This window comes from Anopheles moucheti, chromosome 3, assembly GCF_943734755.1.
Source record: "Anopheles moucheti chromosome 3, idAnoMoucSN_F20_07, whole genome shotgun sequence".
Lineage (NCBI taxonomy): Eukaryota > Metazoa > Arthropoda > Insecta > Diptera > Culicidae > Anopheles > Anopheles moucheti.
In genome coordinates this window covers 4,511,972-4,524,026 of record NC_069141.1, presented here as the reverse complement: position 1 = coordinate 4,524,026, position 12,055 = coordinate 4,511,972, and positions in this window count along the sequence as shown.

The window sequence follows — 12,055 nt, the reverse complement described above, 5'->3', positions numbered from 1 at the left end:
AAGGATAAGCAACATCCGGCCAATCGAGCCAATGTGCCCGGTATGACTATTGGTATGGTATGGTGTGGATGGTGAAACTCACCCCCTCGCTCACTCACTCCCTTCCCATGTCCTTCTCATTTGCATCCCCCGGGCACGATTGGTCCGTATGAATAGCCCCGCTGATTAGTTGCCGGCAGCTTGCAACCGAGTGCGCCATGCGTACACGCCGGCCAGTTAGTCGAATTTTCGATTCATATCCGCATCCGGTAATTGGAAATCGATTTTACATTTGCCAATTGGATGTTGCACATTGTAGAAAGCAGCTGCGGAGGTGCTACGTATATATACGTACAAAGGCACAACGTACCAGAGATGGATTGCGTTTTGCGTATGTGGACCCGGTTTAGCTGTGCCGGATCGATTTGCATCAATTTCCTTTGCCACTGTTGCTGCTAATATGGTTGCCTTTCCGGACATGGATGGAAAGGGATGGATTGACCTGGTTGGCATATTGTAAACATGTTACTACGGTTAAATCTTCCTACAAACGCAGTGAATCAACAAGGAGATGTTCATGTACATGGACTGCGTAATCATTGGAAGATTACGAATTACTTTCTAGATGGGAACTGTTGCTGTTCTGGACTATAAGGTTACTTACTTAAAATGGTAGCCCAACTACAACCACAATCTCTACGACAACTGTTTAATTTTTCAGTTATTTGCTGTTCTTATCGAACAAAGTTATCGAACTGTTCGCGAAGGATCGTCAAAAATCCTCCAGAACGTTGAATTTTGCTGGAAAAATCAAACACTAACTGAACTTGCTGTGATGCAAGTGTGACATATCCTCAAAGATCCTGAACAGATCATGTTGGAAAATAATCTATTTTGTATATAGTTGCTTCTTAAGAATTGGAATTATTATTGGAATTATTGGAATTATATAGTTGCTTCATAAGAATTGGAACTAAAACAGGACTTTCAAGACTATTTCTAGTCAATAAAGCAACGTTATCAATATCAATTTATACTTGACAAAAATTCCATAAACTCCAACAATAGCTCGAACAGAACATAACTATTACTCCCTCTCCCCTTTCTGTGCTTTACAAACTACTTTAACTAAACTTCACACGTTTTAAGCATCTTACTGCATTCGTTGATCGATCGTTCACTAATGCCGCGTACAGCATGGGAACCGTCACCTTTCAGGACCTTTGACAAAGTTCTCTGTATGCTTTTCTCCAAATTTTCACAGCACCTACAGCCATTTCCTGTAAACTCATTACGTAAAATGAACGCTACAATACGGAAGCTTGATCGATGACGATACAGCCAATTAGAAACTATTCCCATCGTTCTTCCGGCACACCGAGCCTGATATTGAATATCGCTGTTCCGGCAAGTCACTTCAGTCCGCGCTTCCTGTCGAACTGCAACGGCACTGACGACGAGATATTTTACATGAAAACTTCCTCCGTGAGGTAACGAAGACTATCGGTACCACACTGTAATATTGGGTCTATCAATCTCTTTCCTGTGTAATTTTCCCAAACGTCCTGTTCTTCGCCCGTGCACCTAGACAACGTTTCCGGTGAGATGGATTGGAACTGGGGAGAATGAGCAGAACCAACACCGCGACATACTGAAAAGAAAACCACCTCCCGCTAGAGGGTAACAAGACGGTGCCCATTTGCAGAAGAAAACTTTCCGAACCACTGAAATAACAAGATAGAGCCCGAACGGTTGCATTTGAAGAACGGTCGTCCCACACTAGTGCCACCACCCGCCACCGGATGAGTTGACACTAATTTGCCCCGGAAATCAATACCGGAAGCAGCACCGCGCGTACGGCGAACGGTGCGATGCGGTGCGAGGTCTAACCCACGGATCTGCCCGGCCACCCGGAATCGTTTGACGTGATTTGGCTTGCCCCGTCAGCATGACTTGTGCTGGCCGATATTAAAACCCAACCCACCCTCCCACCGGCCGTATCGTGCACAGCGGGCATTTCAAACGCGTGGGAATCGTTCGTTGGAGCGGGATTTTGCTGACTGAGCGTCAGCAGGCGGATGTCGCCATTAAAGTGGCCGTCAAGACGTTGCAGACGTTGGTTTTCAATCGACCGGATGCGGAAAATCGGAAACTTGTGCTTTTCCTTTTCCACTCTCGCTCTCTCTCTCTCCCTCAGGACGCTTCCCACAGCTCAAAACCAGACGGCTCTCGCTGTGGGAATCGCTGTGGGTGGTATTGAAACATAGTCTTATCGGATTATTGAATCCCGCTCCGTGCGTAGAACCACAAACCCCGCAAAACGTCATCATGCTTATGGTGGTCGAAAACACACTCCAAACCCAATCATCGTTAAGTTTAATTCGATAATCTCCACTATCACCACCACCACCATCGGGTCCCAATCCCACCGGGGTAACTCTCGCTATTGTACAGCACGCTATTGTCGCATGCCGGGTCGAAGTGCGCTACATCAGACGTCGTTTCGCTGTACCCATCGCTTAACGCCACTCACTTAATATTTCATTAAACAACCGGTTTTACTTATTTAAAATCCTCAATCTCACTGCAGCTCGTGTGGGATGTGTCGCAATCGCAACGCACCCCGAAACACAGCACCAAATCTCTTCCGAATTGGCAACAAAAAAGGTTATCGAGTACACTTGGCTCAGCAACTCTCATAGTCTCGTTTTACAACCGCGGTTATGGACCTGCTTTCGGGTGGGTTAAAAGTTGAGCCCTTTTTGCGGACTATTCTCGGCGGAGGCAGCTTATTGGCTGGCTAAAGATTTGCTCTTTAAACTTTACCTCAACCTCTCAACCGTTTTTGCCGGTGAGGCGCTAAATCTTGGCACCGTTCTTGAAGCATGAAAATCCCACCGCAACGATGCTGTGTGCTCGCCATCGAAAGCGCTCGAAACGAGCTAGAGCTTGCAGAAATTAAACAATAACACTACGAACAAAGCACCCGCTAGTGTGGCGTTGTTTTGTGGCAATGGATGATAACAGCGTAGCGCTCTTTCGCCTTGCTTTAAACCTTCGCCGGCAGGCAACCGGAAACCCCCGCGGAAATGAATCCGTTCAATTTGTCAGATTGTATTAATACGCATGACGGCATGACGATGATAGGGAAAGATGGATGAAATTGCCACTTTACCGTCCATTTCGATCCCTCCTTTGGGTACTGGACCCGGAGATAAATTTGCCACATTGCTGCACAAACAATAACTTGTTAAAGAAAAACTTTATTCATAACTGGAAAACTTCGGTCTGTTACGTCAAATGGGAAGGTGCCAGTGTTGGGAAAATCATTGATTAAAAGTACAAAGGGACATCTTACTGATACGACGAAAAATCTATAAAACTGCACTCCATCACAAGAAGAAAGAATTTGTCATTTCCCACATCAAGGTTACATTCTCACATTCACGTGAGAGGTGAAAACATGAAGCGAATACCTATCGCCGGAATCACTCACTACCGACGTGAGTAATGATCCAATAACATCCGGCAGAAGTAAGATTTATTACCGAAAGGTTCCTTTTTGCTTTGTTCTTGTTGCCCTTACTTTTCCCTTCTCTTGCAACATCATTACTATTTCTTTCGCATTGTATCACTCACAATGTCCACAAGACACAAGTTATTAATGTGACGCACTGGGAGTATTCGGTACGCCTTCAGCGGGAGCTTTGGAAAAACCGACCTTGAAGAGGTAGTTGTTTACTCGTGAGCTAATTAAATTAATAAATTATTGCACCCACCATAATTTGTCCCCGAAGGGAATGGTTTAATGAGGTTACCGTGCTGGCAAATGGGAGTTGACGCAACTCTGTGCACTGTATCATTGTTGGAAGATCGTTTTGGTGATCTTTATTTGCAGAAGAATGGCGTTTTATTAAAGTTTTTGATTATGTCTTCGATGTGTTTAGTGTAAAAATTGGATCGATTTAACTTCTCATTTACAATCAACCATTCTTGGATCTCTTGAGTTAGTCCGGAAGGAATAAAAGCGACGTCAACCAAAGCAAATTCTGAGAAAAATCTCGGAGACATCCGACAAACAAAAAACGCAACTCACTTACCTAGCCCTGAGCTCGTTAACTCGAATGACTTCGGATGTTTAGAGCAACTTCCTAATAGACACCATCTGCAACAGTGGAGCAGTGCGAAATGATGGATATTCGACAGACGCAAGCACCGTTTGACAGCTGTCAGCGCCTCCGACCACCAGTCCAAAGGCAAGAAAGCAAAGGAACATCCGCAACATCGCAACCCACCACAAAGTGAAGTGGGTCAAGTGGGTATGGTCGCGGCATTGGATCGTTATTTGATTTTCCGTCTTTCGCCGGCAAACTGATGGACTTCATTTGTCAAATTCGTGCAATTTATTCCTGCTTTATTATCATTATTTTTACTATTTTCATTACATCCATTCTACGCTCGACCAGCTGTCATCTAGCAGTGGGACATGCCGTAAGCCTATACAGCCCCCGGGATTCAGATTGGTTTCGTTATGATCTGTCTGGGTCGCTGCTTGCTAAGGAAATCTTGACGCCGTCGACTTGATTTTGCCTTTCAGCTGGGCATGCTGCGTCAGTGAGCCATAAATTTCATGAAGATTGATTTTCGGATCCTTTTTTTCCTTTCGTTCTATTCAACGTGGAAGTCCTTCCACAGGGCCGGATGAAGTTAACACAGGACAGACGGGAAACTTTTTTTCTTTCCTATCGTCCAGTGATTAATGGTCATAAATGAAAAGAATGTGTTCGCTTCCAAATTCAACACTGCACAACACAACATCGATGAATGATTTATAATTTCACGCTCATGTTTATTGCGGCCCGAACAATGGGAGCGTCCTTTTTATGGTTCGAGCGTTGAACCACCACTTATCCGCAAACAGCGACTCTCAATAGAACAGTCAGTGCGCGTCCGAGCGGACACACAACAGGATTATAGGTTTGCTTCAATTTCCAGCAGCTCGATTACGACCTCCTCAAAGCGCACGTATCAATCCGATGACAGACGGCTTCTCCCCGGGGCCGTGGATTAAGCTGTCGATGACAGTTCACTCTTCACGGTTCCTCACAAGCGCACCGGAATGTATGGCGTAGAGGGTATTTTCTGCCATCATGAGGCAACCACCATCTGCCCGACAAACGTGCTCAGGGACACATTTCGCAACAAAACTTCGAGCGTTCGAAATTGCTTCTCGATAAACCTCGACCGTATTTGCCCTTTGGTGCCATTTTTCAATGTTTCACCTGCCTCGCATATACCAGCTAGGTTACCATCTGCTTTGCACGCGGGCTTTTTCGTTTGGTCCATTCCTCGCAGCGAACTTTTCGCAATTTTCTCACCTCTCTTGTTGGCGGGTTTCGGTTCGTTGGTTCGTAAGTTGTGCCATTTTTGCATCTTCGCATCCCTTTCGTCTATTTTTTTTTTGTATTTTTTGTTCCGTGGAAAGTAAATGAAAATTCAAACAACCGACCGTCGTTGTCGTTCTTGTGCGCACCATGTTTTTGTTATGTTTTTTTATTCTTGCTTCCATACCTTCTACTACCGGCGTAACAATCAATCCCAGTTGTGTGGATTTTCTCGGATGAGTTGCACGAAATCACCGCTTTACCCGAAAGTTTGCTGCTGCCACGCCGTGCAACGGATAGAAATCGATCCCAAATCGTACCACGACGATCTCTCTCTCTCTTCGCACCATTCACGGAGACGAAAGTAAAATCGACACGTTGTACCGACATGCCTCTGCTGCTGATGCTGCTCCTGCTGCTGCTCTTGCTCCTGCCATTACGGCGTAGTCACATCAGTAAACCCCTCGGAACGGTAGCGCGGCAACATTTGCCATATTTATTGATTATATCGGTCGAAATGGTGATTGGGAAAGAATAAACTATGCTTTCCCCGGGACTCGCAGCTGTTCCGCCTACCCGCAAATATTCAAAGATTTTCCGAATCTCAATTTCATCCCGCCTCTATCACCCACCTTCTACCCCCTGCTGGGGGTGGGAGGAAAAACCTTTCTTACCGTTGTATTTACATCAGCCGAGCTGAAATTTTCGCTCCACGCGACAATAAAACGGTGACGGTGGCCATCGATTTTGGGTGTACAGAAGATCGAGTATCGAGATTTTGTGGTTAGTGGATTTGTACGCCCTTCCCCTTCTTTCTGCACGACCCGTTGCGATCCGTTTCACCGGCTATTTACGCATTTCGATATCGGTTCCAATCTGGTACGCGGATCGGGGACTGGTTGGGTCGTTTGCACGGGAGCACATATAGACCTACCGACCGGAACCGTTTGGGATTTGGGGTGTTTTGTTTCACGGCGATATGGTGCACAGACGTGACGTGGATCGGTGGTGTCAAATTGACAGACGCTATTAGTAGGGTGGTTTGTTCGGCAATGTGCGATTCGGTCCCATGTCTCATTTCATGGTGGAGTCACTCGTTCTGATTCGCGAAACCATGTGCCTGAAGTATATAAGGAAGGAGCGGATCAATAAGGTGTTCTTCGGATTAGTTTCGATCCAATTGTCATCCGTCGTTTCTCAGGTGATTACGCCACTCGTTGGGCGGTGCTTTAAGAGCTGCTATAGGCGGAAAACTACTCCCGACTTTCACAATGCAAGCTACGTACGTAATGTTTTTGCCCATAAAAGTATCTTGTATTTTTTAATGATTGAAATAAGGTGCATCAAAACTTTAAAAAAAGAAACAAAAATACTTGGAACTTCCACTTTTACAACTCCAAACACTTTTGGGAAATTTCGTGGAAACCATTCGGCAGATTAATGACGCCACAACCATAAACACCTCACGCGAGATGAATCACCCCAGATACAGCGTGCCGGCAACCGGGATGATTCGTAATAAAATATGACCACTGGTAGGGCCATTACTCTGGCCAGCACACATTACACGCAGGAAGGAAATTTGTCTCCCATCATGCACCTGATTTCCCCGGTGAATGTCTGATTCGCCTTCACTACCTCGTGACTCGTTAACTGCAGACATCAGCCGCACACGAAAAGGCATCCCATTGTTTTCCACCGCACCAAGAAAAAAAAAGAACACCCGATCTCACCCCATTCCGATACCGTCGTTTCAGTTGTTGAAGTTGAATTCCGCAACGTTTCTCGGTTGCCATTCGCATGCCGGCTCGGTGCGACTTCGGTACGACTTTTACTGCTTGCTCGCTTGATGGAAGCATGATTAATGGGTTCGCGTTCAAGATTTATTCAAACCCCGGGCACGCCGCCCGTTCTCCCCGCGACACACCACCACTTGGCTGACCCACTTTTCACCGGGGGGGTTTCTCGGGGCCCACACACGAACATGTTGGAGTTTGGCCGCCATTGTTTAAGAACTTAAAACTCAAGCCAATCAGTTTCACCGTCATTCGGATTGTGAAATCAGCTTAATCCCTGGAGCACATTGAATTGAAAACACTGACGAAACCGGCGAAGGAAAAATGAAGAACAATCGCACACCAACACCGTCTCGTCGGCGGAGGTAAATTTGTTATAGTAGATTTAATTGGAATGCACATTTTGCATATACATCAACCAAGGATATGGAGCGTACACGATTTTACCATTACCACCGATTGCCGCCGGGTTGTTTGAAGCGGGAATGACAACAGCGATCGAATTAAAAGAACAACGGAAACCAAAAACCAAAGAGTAAAACATCGATTGTTTCGAGTCATTTTGTTTTCGTCGGTCAGTCAGGTTGTGTGCCAGTTCGCCCGGTGTCTATAAATTAATTCCAGTCGATTTAAATAACTGATTTAAATGATGGAATGAAGTGTTTACGATTTCACATCGACTGTTGTTTACCTTCCGGATGTTCTGTTATGATTAATTAAGCTTTGTTTTTAACGTGACGTATTTTTACAAAAGTTTTTTGGAATGCCTTTCGCTGTAAGGCTGGAATTATTGTAAACGAATTCAATAACCAAAACCAACAAATTTCTAACTTAAAATTAATATTCATGGTCCATCCATCGATCATCAGATATTAAACAAATTTTAAGAGATATAGGGTCCTCGTGTTGCTACAGAGGAAGCAGAAGTATCTGTAATCACTCATTGAGGTTGATCTCTCCGTTTTATGAAACATGAAACCCTTATCCAAATGGCATGATACTCTATAATACATTTAGGGGTCTCAAATTGGGGTTCTAGGACAATTTATTTCGATACCGAGATCTAACTTCATCCATTCGATATTACTCGAACTTTGCGTATTACGAAACGCAACATAACCGACCAAAATTGCTCTGCAAAGTAATACTAGCACTAAAGCAACTTCTTAATTTTCATTTGATATCATTAAAACAAGCTGCACTCTTATTTTTATAATAAAAAGCATTTTAGAAAGGAATATTTTTGGTACGAAATTCGGTTAGTGGAGCATTATGTTTTTAATGCTGTATTATTAAAGCTGCCAATGCCGATAGTATATCCCCATACAACAGCAACTGTTGAACAATTTCACCAATTCCCATAACACTTCCCATTCGTTACCACTCTGGATGGATGTTATCGATTTTCTTACAGGATTTTGTGGCAAATTTAATTTTCGCCACCCTTCTGCGCCACACCGCACGGATGGTAATGCAATTCGGATCCGTTCGCAAACCGAGAGATCGTACACTCGCAACAGAACGAAACCTTCATCCTAGCCGGTGATCAATCTAACAAGTACACCATTCGCTTTCTTTCTCTCCGGCATTGCAGGCAGGTTCGGAGCTCATGTCAGGTTACCCGATAGCGCAAAGTAAGTGGAAAATCCTCATACACCGAGTACTGTATGGGATAGAGCACGAGGAAGGAAGGTTACTCACAATCCATTCTACCACAGAAAGAACTTTCCACATCAAGCAAACGATTGCAAGATGGTTGAGTATATGTGATTGCTACAATTGGCACAATCCGAACCGATGTGATTTATTGCTAGCTACTTTCACGCAAACCGAAACGCCACTCGGAATGTGGTAGAAGGTACGGAAATGTTGGAACGTGAAATTAAATCAGTAACGTTGCATTGTTACCCTGTGACTGGCAAGTATGACGAATGAGTAAGATCGATTTTACCCAAAACGATTCGTTAGCAAAATGGCCATTGACACCTTCAGCGTGACGGAGTTCAATAAATGTCATCTACATGACAACAAAACAGTTATGTTATTGAAAAGGAATTGACCTTTAACCCGTTTGTCAACCATTTTTTTTTACTTGCTGAATATGTTATCACAAAACCCTTTTTTAAATAATTTGCAGAGAGCAAGGGAACGCAAATGGGTTGATTAATGCAATTAATTTCTCCTGCGTTGGATTTTCGGGGTACTATTTGCAAATGGCAAATGGCAAATGGTCACCGATGAATAATTCAGTGTGGCGGTGACGTTTATCGATGTATATTTATCGTCATTATCAAATTTGCAACAATTTAAGTGCCGCCTTTCCCCTGACAGCCGCACTGGTGTTTTTGTTTTGCATTCTCGCACGCTCGACGGTCCAGCGGTGCTAAAACAGCTGGAGTTAATTGACTTATTCCGTGACCGATGATATCCCTTAATTTGGCCCGATCGTCTGGTATTATCGTACCGCCATTGCCCGCCCAACAGCCTAACATGCTACCGGTCGGCGGTGGACGTGTTTTTGTGTATGGAAACTATAATTGAATTAATAACCGTGTAGCGTAATGTTTAAACCAAGTACAAACCGCACAAGGAGGGGGGTTGGCTCATATCACCATTGTCGGTCACCCTTCTACCCCGTGAGCCGTTTTCATCTCTCCTGCCAGAGCTGTTGAATATTCATATAAATCAATAAAACCCTCCGGCACAATTACCGGGGTTTGGGAAAGCATAAACCAGAAACGGTGAGCTGCAGTAATTTGTACATTGGGTGTACTTTCAAAAATCAACAGGCACCCAAGAGACCTGCACAGCAACATGAGAGGTGTAAGAGGTGCTTCAGCCCAATGTACACTCTCTCTTTCTCGCTTTGATCTGTTCACCGGATCTAAAACTTCCGCCATTCCCTGGCTCACTCACTTATGCAGCATCTCAAAACGTACCATATCGGATAGCTACTTCATCCGGGAAGCACGCACAGTAGCGCAGAGTAGAGCAGGCCTTTGTTCCGGAATGTAGCACGCTCGCTCTCTTCTGTTCGTAATTTAGCGTGACATCGAAAACGAGAACAAAAGTCCCCAGCTGCAACGGAGTCACTTTTGGATAGACGATAACTAGCTGCACTAACAAACCATGGGCTGGGCTCGGTGCATAGTTGTGCAAACGTTTTATAGCCAGATAGTCTCCGTACGGTTGAACATCGTACGGGACACGTGATTTATGAGCACACCGTACCGGTTGTATGCGTTTATTCTTCGGCAAGCTAAACCAATGCAGAATCACAACCAGTTGCAACCCCTTGTGCTAGAATTTCGACCCTAATGTTACGCAACGCACTGCTGTGGCACAGTAACTAGTAACGCACAATTTAAAAAACACGAATCTTTCTGCTGCTGTCTTATCTCAAATTGTGAGGGAGGCTATCTAACGGGGAACTAGCTCGAAAGTTGCTTTGAATACCTGTTCTTCCCACAAACCCGGTAAAGAAGAATATTTAGTACCAAATGGACAACAATGTTGACCCTGTTTCTGTTCGATAATGTGAGAATGGAATGCGGAACATCTGTCTTTTTGGGGTTGGGACTTGGAAACGTAAATGTAAGCTTAGAATGGGTATATTATTTGATTTGATTTGAGCTGATTTGCTGAGTTCCAACAGTTTCTCGCTGCTAATTGGTTCCACTTTAATTAGTCCACTGTGATGATGGTATTTCATCACTTGACGGGGTTAATAGTATTATAACGCCATGACCTTCAACCAATTAAAATTCAATATTTAGGGTGGGATTTGCAGTGGTAGAATTTTTACAATATTAATAGGTGTTTGAGTAGAGAAATTTCCTTAGACTGCAGAAATACTGGTTAACAGCCAGCACCCTAGTGCGTATCTCAACATCAATGTTATTGTCGGTATTTAACAAACCTGTTAAAATGTTAACGTTTTAGTATTTGGAAAATGAAATGCCCTTAAACGTTAATAAGAAATAAAATAATATAATATGAACATACCTTAATTAATCCTTTGAAGTGTCCATAAACAATCTCCGAGCGAGAAGTTTATTTTCACAACAAATTGAACTTGTTGAAAAACGAACCCACTCGCAAGCCAAAACCGAGAAGCAGGGAGAAAGGTTTCGTATTTTTTACATACTTCAAGCTAACCGCAACAGCTCATTGAGGTCCATTCCTTCACGGTCCAAGAACGAACCGTCCAAAAACCCCAGACAAGCAGTGGCAAGAAAAATATTCACTTCAAAGCTCATTTCCTACCGAAGTTAATAGACATAGTTTGCCGTGATATAAACAAAAGGCACTGTTCTGTTTACATCGATTGTGCGGCGATAGTGGCCGGCAGGGTACGGAGGTCGTAGCAGCGTGTTTAAACCAATTTGGTTCCAACCCGCGTGCATGTTGTAGCTCCACTGTTTTACACCAACACGTTAATCCACACCACAAACTGTCCGTTTGGCCGTGCGAGTACGGTAAACCGCAACATCCTGCAACTGTCCAAACAGATTGAAGACCCACGATCGGTGAGTGATAGGGAGCGGGAACACAAACGATCCTAACAAGCGGGCTAGCTTCGCGTATGGGATGGAAGCGACCAATAAAAAAAAACAGACAATATGAAAAAATATATAAAACCAACTGCTAATCAACAAACCAACAGGCATTCAGCTTCCATGGGCACCGTGAAAATTGTTATGACTTCGGCCTTCTGTGCGGAAAACAGCCGAGATGGGCAGAAAAGGAAGGAGAGAGTGTACCGTTTAATCATAACATCAACCTTACGCGAACGACATGACGTCATCCTCATGAACCATTGGCTTGGGTGCGCTACTGGCCAACCACGTGTTGACTGACATTTGACTTGTGTTATTTTTTTCACCCGTTGGCAGT